Consider the following 11,945-nt stretch of genomic DNA (forward strand, 5'->3'; position numbering starts at 1 on the left):
CTGGGGTGGGCTGGAACTTTCCTCTTCCTTGGGCTTAAAAAAATAAAACTGACCCTTTAGAGTCTGATTTCCCCATGTTTCTTCTTTAATGTTTTCTTTTGACTAAGCATAACTGAATTCTGGAGAATTCAGGAGGATCAGACCCATTCTTGTGTTTGAGGCACTGGTGTCCTGAAATACAGCTGGGCATAGTCCCAAGCCTCTTTAGGACACTGACTCTAGTCACACAACCAGGATGTGATCAGGAAAGGGTGTGTCTGCTGACTGAGAAGTCACTGGTTACAATAAGTTACTTTTTCTTCCTGAAGTTTTTATTTCTACCTCCTGGAAGTGACCAAAATGCAGACGATCCATCTAGAAAGTGCATTTTTGTCTGGGTTATGGAGAATTCATAACAGCATTACGGCAAGACACATTTCACGGCCTCGTGTACCTGTAGTTGCAGGTACGACACACTGAAGGTGGCAGTCGGGTCTGATGAGCCGCGGGGTCACGTCTACTTGAGGCGTGGGCAAGGGTTGGCTCTGTGCCCTCTTCACCAAAGTCAGGAGTCTTGCACCACACGAAGAAGAGAACTGAGTTTAAAGGATGGTCTGTTTTTGTCACTGCCAGAGAAACTGCCTTGCCTGAACTCCAGATTCCCCTTGTGGGGTAATAGCGCAGGGTTTCTCAACCGTAGCACTGCTGATGTTTTGGTCCTGGTAACTGTCTGTCATGGGGGCTGTCCTGGGGCATCACATGATGTTTCCCAGCATCCCTGGTGGCCTCTACCCACTAGACGCCAGCAGCACATCTCCTGACCCTGATCATTAAGTAAAAAATGCCTCCAGACATTGCTAAGCATTCCCTGGTGGACAAAACCTTCCCACTAATAGAAAACCATGAAATTGAGGATCACCGATCTAGAAACATACTGGTCCCCAGTCATTTTTATGGAGACTAAAGATACTTCTGTACACTGAGAAGTAGGTCTATCAAAACTTGTCTTTTGGGAAATGATACTCAATATCACTCATCATCAGGGAAGTGCAAATCGAAAGCACAATGAGATACGACCTCATGCCAGTCAGAATGACCACTATCCAGAAGACAAGAGCTAACAGGTGTTGGCGAGGATGTGGAGGAACGGGAACCCTCCTACACTGTGGGTGGGAACGTAAAATGGTGCAGCCACTATGGAAAGCAGTATGGAGTTTTCTCAAAACACTAAAAATAGCAATACCATACAATCCAAGAATTCCACTTCTGGGAATTTACCTGAAGAAAACAAAAATCACCAGTTCAAAAAGATATATACACACCTATGTTCACTGCAGCATCATTTACAATAACCAAGATATGGCAGCAACCCTAGTAAGTGTCCATTAATAGATGAATGGATAAAGAAGAGGTGGTACATAGACACAATGGAATATTACTCAGTCATAAAAATGAATGAAATCTTGCCATTTGTGACAACATGGATGGACCTAGAGGGTATTATGTTCAGTTAAATAAGTCAGACAGAGAGAGAGAGAAATACCATATGATTTCACTTATATGAAAGTAGATCCAAAAAACAAACAAACAAAAAAGAAATAGACCCATAAATGCTGACAAGAGACTGTTGGTTACCATGGGGTGGGGGGAGTTGGGTAATGGGTAAAATAGGTGGAGATAAACTTCAACTTATAAAATAAATTACAAGAATGGAAGTACAGCACAGAGAATATAACCAGTGATATTATAATATCGTGGTATGGTAACATGGGGTAACTACACTTACCATAGCAAACTTTTAGTAGTGTGTATAAATATGGAATCACTATGTTGTACATCTGAAACCAATGTAATATTATGTTTCAAAAGGTGAAAAAAAATCATTTCAAAAGGGACCACTGGTCACTTAAGCATGTCCCATACCTGCCAAAATTTCCTAAGTTATCTAAATATTAGAGTTACCCAGGTAGCTTTTTAAAAATACTGATGTCCAAACCCTACCTCCAACCCAAGTGAAATCTGGGTTGAGAGCTGGAGAACTACCAGCTTAGAGGCAGGCTACACCTGGCTGTAACCAGAAAGGTGTTTGTGAAGAGTTCCACACAGCAGCCACCAGAGGGGGGTGTCACAGTACTATCCTCTCAGCTCTGTTATGGTCAAAGCCAGCTCTCTTGCACCCCAAGGATGTGGGCCTGAGTCACAGACTTGGTGAAACTGTAGCTGGCTGCGCATCGGTTCACAACCCTTACAGGCGGCGGGGGAGAATTGACACCTCCCTTTAGAGATAAGGAGGCCCAGTGTGGATTGATAACAGATTCTAATCAAGGGGAACAGGCAATATGTTTATTTCACAGAGGACTTCTAATTTCACTCAGTGCTTCACCCAGCCAACAAACAGCTAAGTTCTTACTACGTGTTAGTGTCCTCATCATCCAGTGGGAGATACAAAGGACACAGGCAATTAAAATATTATGATAGGTAGACAACCACATGATCTACTGGGACCTGTCTGAAAATAAAAAGATGCTGTTAATTACATCACTGGGGCAATGACTGGGAAAACCAGAATGTGTAATAGTCACCCAAAGGACAGGAAGAAAAAGATCTTCAGTAAGTACATAGGGAGGCACCAAACAGACCTCAAGAGTGAAGGGAGTAAGCTTGCTTTAGGAAAGAAGTTTGAAGTAACATGGGCAATGATGTTAAAAATCTCCACGAGGTAGCCACAGATGAGAGACTGTAGCGATGAGTAAAAGAATAGAACCGAGGTAGGAGTTACCTTCATTGTAGTTGCACTTTGAATGTGAGACTAAGAAGTGAAAAAGAAGAAGGTAGATAGGCCGTTGATAATAATGCATATGCACACCTGAAAGGCAGAAGAACTTAAAACACAGCCAGGGACACAAATAAGATCACTTGGTGTCGCAGAAGGCAAGAGAGGAGATTCCCGGGGGCACAAGGCCATCTTTATACCAGAGACCGTTGAGGAGGAAGAGAGCTTAGGAAGGGCCCCTGGGTTTGGGTTTGGTACAGATGGTGTGAGATGATTTGGAAAATGACACGAAGATTGTTAGGTCAAGTGAAAGGCGGTGCTTTTAAAAAATTTCTTGCCATTTCTTGCTCCCAAAGATCCTCTGGGAACACAAATCAAACATTTCTGTTCATAGGATTATGGGTAGCAGGGTTGGAAAAGACCTTAAAGGCGATCAATCCTGCCCATTTCCTCTACCACATCCATAATAGTGTAACTCATGCTTCGCCACCTCCGATAGTGAGCAGACACTCACTGCTTCAGTGAGGTAGAGGGCATCCCTGGTTGTTGAAATTTCTTTAAATGGATCAAATGTCCTCCTATCACGGCCCCCTCCGTCTACCCCTCACCTCCACTAGTCCCATTCTTCTACTTGCAACTGAGTAAAACAAAATCTAATCCTTCTACCTGAAAACCCTCCAAACATTTAAAGACATTGATCTTTTTCATTTTGATGGATTTACTTTGTTCTAAATCTTGCTGAACATAGTTCTTCTTTTTATTGACGTTGGTATACAATATTATATTGACTTCAAGTATACAATATAGTGATTCAATAGTCATCTACATTGTTAAATGCTCACCACAACCAATGTAGTTACTGTCAACATAGAAAGATATTACAATATTATTGATTGTATTCTCTATGCTGTACTTTCATTCCCATGACTAATTTACATTATGATTGAGATTTTGTGCCTCTTTATCCTCTTGACCTATTTCATCCACCCACCCCAATGCCTCCCCCATGGTAACCACCAGTCGCTTCTCAATGTCTATGAGTCTATTTCTGTTTTGTTTGGTTTGGTTTGGTTTAGATTCCACATGTAAGTGAAGTCATATATTTTTAAAGACATCGATTCTTTTCTCCTACTCCTAACCTTCCTCTGATTATCCTATTTTCTTTGTAATAAACTAATCACCCCTTTGACAGAAGGAGTTTTAGTGGAGTTAGGAATGTATTGGAGAGGGCTGAAATAAGAAAGTAAAGTAGGGTGAGGGAGAATGACAATATATGGAGATTTCAGTAAGTTTTGCTTTTAATGCAAGGAAAGAAAATAAGATGGTTTATGGTAAAGATACTCTGGAGACTGGGTTGTAGAGTGTATGTGGATTGTTGTCTAGTAAGGAGGTAGGAACTGGTGAAGAAGGATGGACAGAGAAAAGGGGATAGTCCAAAGAACAAGGGGCAGGTTGACTTTTCACTCAGAGCCACTGTAGTGTCCCTTCTGGTAGACACATTTGTTTTTCTCTTTTTTATTCTGCATAATTCCATGATTTTGTATTTTTTGTAAGTAAAATTGTAACATAAAATTATTCCTGGTACATAGTTGCCGAATTTCCTGTTTGTTTTTTTCTTTTTAAGCTGTATCAGTCTGTAATGCCCGATTCCTGGAATTTGTAGAAGAATGTATTTTTTAACTAACATTGACCTTATTGTTTTAAGTTAGTTCTCTTCTCATGAAATCATTTTTGGAAAACAAGGAAAGAAAAAGAGGAAGAGAGAGGAGGAAAGAGGAAGAAAAAAATGAGTTTTATTTAACATTTGAACCTCTCCCTATGCACTGAAAATATAGATTAGATGCTAATCATGGATTCTGAGCACCTAATTTAGGAGTGTGTGTACTTGTGTGTGTGTGTGTGTGTGTGTGTGTGTGTGTGTGTGTGTGTGTGTAGGGTGCTTACTGTTCTCAGTTTTCTCCAAATAGCTGGAGAGAGTGTTAGAAAGGTGTAGCTGATGTTTCATGCTCTGTCTGATCAACAGTTAAACACAAGTGTCTTTGTTTCTCATGACCCTAAAATAGGTTTTCATTTATTAATATAAAAAGTGATTAGTTCCTTTCAATTCAGTTGCATGCTGAGAATACCAAAATTTTTGCAGCATTTATCTCCTCCCTCACTGATATTTATCATGTTAGGTTACCCATATGCTGCTAATCCAGTTAGAAAAACAAATCTATTAGAGAAACAACATCTCAGTTCATGACCCTACATACCACATAGCTGGGAGGATTTCATAAGACGGAAACAGAATTTTAAAATTTTTGGGGGGACATTCAAGATTCAACTGCATAAAGAAAAATTCCCACAATAAAATCTTTATCAGACGTCCACCCACTTTTACTTTGAACTCTTCTGTCTATTGTGGGATGACTACAGCTGTTAGTGGGGAAGTCCTTATGTCAACTGCAGTTGGCTTTCTGGAACAAGTTCCCTGGTGACTGGTTCTGTCTTAAGGGGGCACTGACTCCATTGTCCAAGCAGCATTTCAAATATCTGGCCATGATTTTCTCACTGTCCCACTTGCTGTCTTAACCCCAGCCCCAGGCCAATCAACCCCAATTCCTTCAACTGTTTCTCATCTAGAAATACTTAAATTAGTCCTGGAAACACATCTGGCACTCAATAAATGATAGTATGTCTTTTTATTGTTATCAGTTGCCTAACACTAGAAAATGGCGTATGCTCATTCATTTATCTTTAAAGCATCTGTTGAATTAAAAATGTTTTAACACTCCTTTCTTATACAAACTTTTCCTTGTTGGAATTGCATGATCTCACCTCTCTGGCTTTCCTCTGACCACTTTAACAATTCTTTCTCAGTTTCCTTTTCTTCCAATCATAGTTACATCCCACAGGGTTTCACTCTTCTGTTTTGTTTTGTTTTGTTTTAATCTACCCTTTCTCTAGTGTAAAGAATTCCCAAACATGGAATTAAAGATGATAACAAATCAAGAATCAGGTGTAATAGAATCAGAAAGAATAAAATACCTAGGGATAAATTTAACCAAGAAGGTGAAAGATCTGTAAATGAAAACTATAAGACGTTAATGAAAGAAAGTAAAGAGCACAAATAAATGGAGATATATTTCATATTCATGGTTTGGAAGAATTAATATTGCTAAAATGTCCATGCTACCCAAAGCAATCTAAAGATTCAATGCAATCCATATAAAAATTCCAATTACATTTTTCATAGAAATAGAAAAACAATCCTAAAATTTATATAGAACCACAAAGACCCTGAATAGCCAAAGCAATCTTTAGAAAGAACAAAGCTGGAAGCAGCATACTTCCTCATTTCAAACTATATTACAAAGCTATAGTAATTAAAACAGTATGTATTGGCATCAAAACAAACACAGATTAATGGAACAGAATAGAATGCTCAGAAATAAGTTCATGCATATATGGCCAATTAATTTATGGCAAAGGAACCAAGAATATACAATTGGGAAAGGATAGTCTCTTCAATAAATGATGTTGGTAGAACTGGATATTCTCATGCAAAAGAATGAAACTGGACCCCTATCCTACACTATATAAAAAAGTCAACTCAAAATGGATTTAAAAATGTAAGACCAGAAACCATAAGACTAGAAGAAAGCATAGGTGGTAAGCTCCTTGACATAAGTTTTAGTAATGATTTCTTGTATTTGACACTAAATGCAAAGGAACAAAAGAAAAAATCAGCAAGATGGACTACATTAAACTGAAACTTTTGCACAGCAGAGGGAAAACATCAACAAAATTTAAATGCAACTTAAGAAGTGGAAGAAAATATTTCAGACCACATATACTATAAGTGGTTAATATTCAAAATATAACTCAATAGCATATATCCATACTCACATGCAATATATCCATATCCAATAGCAGTATCTACATAACTCAATAGCAAACAAAAGAAACCCAAACGAACTGATTTAAAAAACAGGCATGTTATCTATCCAAAGAAGACATACAAATAGCCAACAGTTATGTAAAAAGATTCTCAATATCATTATCAGGGAAATGCAAAACAAAACCATAATGAGATATGACCTCACACTTGTTAGAATGGCTGTCACAAAGAAGACAAGACATAACAAGTATTGGCAGGGATGTGGAGAAAAGTGAATTCTTGTATACTGTTGGTGTGAACATAAATTGGTGTAGCCACTATGGAATAGAAAACAGCATGAAGTTTCCTTTAAAAATTAAAAATAGAACTATCATATGATCCAGCAATCTCACTTATGGGTAGATATCCAGAAGAAATTAAAACAGGATATTGAAGAGATATCTGCTTTACCATGTTCATTGCTGCATTATCCACAATAGCCAAAATAGGGAAACAACTTATATGTCTATCAATGGATGAATGGGTAATGATGTGGTAAAATATACAAAGGAATATTTTTCAACCATGAGAAAGAAGGAAATTCTGCCATTTTTGATAATATGAATGGATCTTGAGTACATTATTCTAACAGAGGAAAGTCAGAAAGACAAATACTGTATTATATCATTTATTGTGGAATCTAAAAGAAAATGTCAAACTCACAGAAAGACAGTATAAGTGTGGTTTCTAGGGGCTGGATGCTAGGGGAAATTGGGAGAGGTTGATAAAAATGTCGGTAAATTCTCAGCCAAAATATGAATAAAGTCTGATGAGCTAATGTAAAACATGGTGACTATAGTTGATAACACTGTATTGTATAATTGAAATTTGCTTAGAGAGTAGAATATAAATGTCCTTTCTATTCTTTTGCATATGAATATCCAGTTTCCCCAGCACCAGTTATTGAAGAACTATCCTTTCTCCATTGTATATTCTTGCCTCTTTATCATAACTTAATTGACCATATATGTGTGAGTTTATTTATGAACTCTTTGTTCTGTTCTATTGATCTATGTGTCTGTTTTTATGTCAGTACCATACTCAATTAATTACTATAGCTTTGTAATATAGTTTGAAATCAGGGTGCATGTTGCTTCTAGCTTTGTTCTTATTTCTCAAGATTGCTTTGGCTGTTCAAGGTCTTTTGTGATTCCATATAAAATTTAGGATTATTTTTTCTATTTCTGTGAAAAATGCCATTGGAATTTTGATAAAGATTGCATTGAACCTGTAAATTGGTTTGGGTAGAATAGACATTTTAACAATATTGATTCTCTTAATCCTTGAACATGGACTATCTTCCCATTTATTTGTGTATCTTAAGTTTCTTTCATGATTGTCCTGTTGGTTTCAATAAAGAGGTCTTTTACCTCCTTGGTCAAATTTATTCCGAGGTATTTAATTCTTTTTGATACAATGGTAAATGGGATTTTTTCTTAATTTCTCTTTCTGATATTTCATTACTGGTATGAAGAAACACAACATATTTTTGTGTACTGATTTTTGTATTAATTTTTGCTCAATCACTTATTTGCTTTTCTTTCCTATTTGGATGCTTTTTATTTATTTTTCAAGCCTAATTACTCTGGTTAGGACTTCTATCACTATGTTGAATCAGGGTGGTGAGAGTGGGCAACCTTTCCTTGTTCCTGAATTTAGAGAACAAGTTTTCAGCCTTTCACTGTTGAGTACAATGTTAGCTGAGCGCTTGTCTTTACTATATCGAAGTGCATTCCCTCTATATCCACTTTGTTGAGTTTTTATCATGAATGGATGTTGGGTTTTGTCAAATGCTTTTTCTGCATCTACTGAGATGATCATAATGATTTTTACCATTCAATTTGTTTATGTGGTATATCACATTGACTGATTTGTGGGTGTTGAACCATTCTTGCTTTCTTGGAATAAGTCCCACTTGAGATCATGATATATAATTCTTTTAATGTATTGTTGAATTTGGCTTGTTAATATTTTGTTATGTAAAAAAGTTTTGCTTCTATGTTTGTTGAAGATATTGGCCTGTAATTTTCTTTTCTTGTGACATCTTTGGTTTTGGCATCAGGCTAATGCTGGCTGCATAAAATAAGTTTCATCCTCTTCTATTTTTTGGAAGAGTTTCAGGATTATTATTAATTCTTCTTTGAATATTTGGTGGAATTCACCAGTGAGGCTGTCTGGTCCTGGAATTTTATTTCTTGGCAGGTTTTTTTAAATTACTGGTTTAATCTCCTTACTAGTAATTTGTCTGTTCAGATTTTCCACTTCATTATGATTCAGTCTAGGTAGGTTGTATTTTGACTTCTAATTGTTCATAGTAGTCTCTATGATCCTTTGCATTTCTGTGGTATCAATTGTAACATCTCTGTCATTTCTGATTCTATTTTAGTCCTTTTTTCTTGGTGAGTCCTAGTTTCACTGATATTCTCTATTGTCTTTTTAGTCTATCATTTATTTCTGCTCTAGTCTTTTTTATTTCCTTTTTTCTACTAACTTTGGACTTCATTTGTTCTTATTTTTCTGGTTCCTTGAGGTGTAAAGTTAATTAGCTTATTTGAGACTTTTATTTTTTAAGGTAAACATTTATCACTATCAACTTCCCTCTTGGAACTGCTTTTGATGCATGCCACAAATTTTGGTATGTTATATTTCAATTTTCATTATTTCAAAGTATTTTTAAAATTTATCTTTTGGTTTCTTTTCTGACCCACTAGCTGCTCAATTGTATGTTGTTTAATCTCCACATATTTGTGACTTTTCCAGACTTCTTCATGTAATTAATTTCTAGTTTGGTATCATTGTGGGTGGAAAAGCTGCTCAATGTTATTTAAATCCTCTTAAATTTATTAAGACTTCTTTTGTGGCCTAACATATGATCTATCCTGGAAAATGTTTCATGTGAACTTGAGCAGTATGTGTATTCCATTGTTTTTGGATGGAATGTTCTGGATATGTCTGTTAAGTCCTTCTGATCTAATGTGTCATTTAAAGCTGATGCTTCTTTATTGTTTATCTGTTGTGTGATCTACCTATTGATGTAAGTGGGATATTAAGTCCTCTACTATTATTACATTGCTATCTATTTCTCCCTTTAGGTTTGTAAATATTTGGTTTCTATATTTAGATCTTCTGTGTTGGGTGCATAAATATTTACAAATGTTATATCCTCTTGTTGGATTGACCCATTTATCATTATGTAATTTGATATACATCACTTTAGATGGAAGGCCACACACTGGCTGAATGTGAAGGGATGGAAAATGGTATGTTAGGCTATGGAATAGCTATACTGATATCAGATAAATAGACTTTAAAACAAGAATAGTGTACATTCAAATGTAATATTTTTTGTTTTTCTTTGCTTTATTTATTTCCCTGAGAATCTAATCCTTTCCTTCTGCCTGGCAGTTTTAGTGAAAAGCTGATCATTAATATTTCCCTTAGAATTAAACTGAACTGGGATAGATCCTCAGTTTTAATTAAATTGAGTTCACCTGTAATTAGCCTAACCCCCAACTTCCTTTATCACCATTGCCTTCTAGATCTTACTAATGTTTGGGGTGGTAAGGATTTGGCAATAGTTTCAGCATTTTTGGTTTACTTTTACATTAAAACTCTATAATCCAACTACTATGGACTATGCGGTACCATACGATTTGTCTCTGTTTCCAGTCCTGTCTCAGTACCACTTTCTCAGCAAAATTCTGGAGGAGATAGGGATTATTGGGATTATTGGGCAAAACAATTTGATTTTGCATTGGAGGCTCTTCCAGTTTCCAGCCTGTCTTGCCAGCCCACACTGCCACCTAAGGTTCATCTAATTTGTCCTTCTTCTCAAAGTCTCTGTTCATATCAGGCTCGCTTTTCTATTGGTCTGTACCCAAGACCAGCATTCTTCCCCAGGTCTCAAGCTATTTGGCTCTTTGTTCTTCTACAAAAGGCATGTTTCTCTCTGGAATTCAGTCTATCAAGGGTTTTTTACATCCACCATTCATTGCATATCCTATAGAAAAGTATGATTTATATTTTGGTTTTCTTGTTGTTACCATGGCTAGAAGGACTTTCCTATCCTTCTACATCATATCAAGAGAAGAAGTCTCAACAGCTAGTATCCTCCCCATAAAAATACAATAGTTGTCTGGCAGCCTAAAGCTGAAAGACAGAGAAGAAAGTGGTCCAGGCTCAACATGAAGTAAGTCCTTAAGTAGGATACGAATCTGGGATTTCTAAGGACATAGACATGAGACCAAGCAAGAGTTTCAAATGGCAAGGGAAGATTGACACTCCTACTAAGAAAGCAGGAGGAAGAAGGATAATACAGAGTCAGCTTTTCAGCAGCTCTTGGCAGCTTCCTATTCTTTCTTCTTTCTTCCTTCTCTGTGCAACTAATATATGATAGATGTGTATTTTTGCATAAGTGGTAATTACATACTCCAGGACATGCTTGGTAAAAATGTGAACGCAATATGATTTCGCTTTCTGAAATGAAATAATGAATTTGGGAAATTCCATTTTTACTCTCCATCCTTCTTTGGTCCCAAACAGCTGCCTAGTTCGCTGTGTCTACGTAAAGGCACTCAACTATTCAATACTGAACAAATGCATGGGGAGAATAATGTGCAGGGTTGTCCACTGGATGACTTTGGGGGCCCAGGTTGCTGAGAAATGAGCTAGCTGGCTGACAACTCCTCTCAGTGGGAAAAGCTACACACAATCTTACTTCCTCCAAGGCTCAGGGACTGGGTCCTCATCTTTCACAGCATTCCCCAAGACAGCTGGGTTCAAGTTTAAATTGTTTGGCTTCTGCACCCACATATTTATTTTCATCCCACTTCCTAAAGCCCCACACACATACAAAAGCCCTAGTTATTCTTCCTATTGGTGGGCTCTATTAAGAGAACAGTCCTGTGCTACATCTAGCTCAATCATAATATAATTATATCAGATATTATATGAATAATATATAATTTATATAACAAATAGAATTATATATATGCTTATTTATATGCCTATTATATAGAATATATAAAGTATATATTCTATATAATAATGTGTTATACAATATAAAAAATTTTATAACTATATGTAGTAGATTATATGTAATTCTATTATATATTATCATATCTAACTATAATTATGTGACATTAGTTGCTACCATTTAAGGTATCACATCAATACTTCTTCCTATTCCCTATCCCCCACAACCTTTCACCAACTAATGCTGATTACTTTTCAGTTGCGTCTCAGCTTGTTGGTAGTTCCTTCAGAAACCCT

Source organism: Manis pentadactyla, chromosome 19 (genome assembly GCF_030020395.1).
Source record: "Manis pentadactyla isolate mManPen7 chromosome 19, mManPen7.hap1, whole genome shotgun sequence".
NCBI lineage: Eukaryota > Metazoa > Chordata > Mammalia > Pholidota > Manidae > Manis > Manis pentadactyla.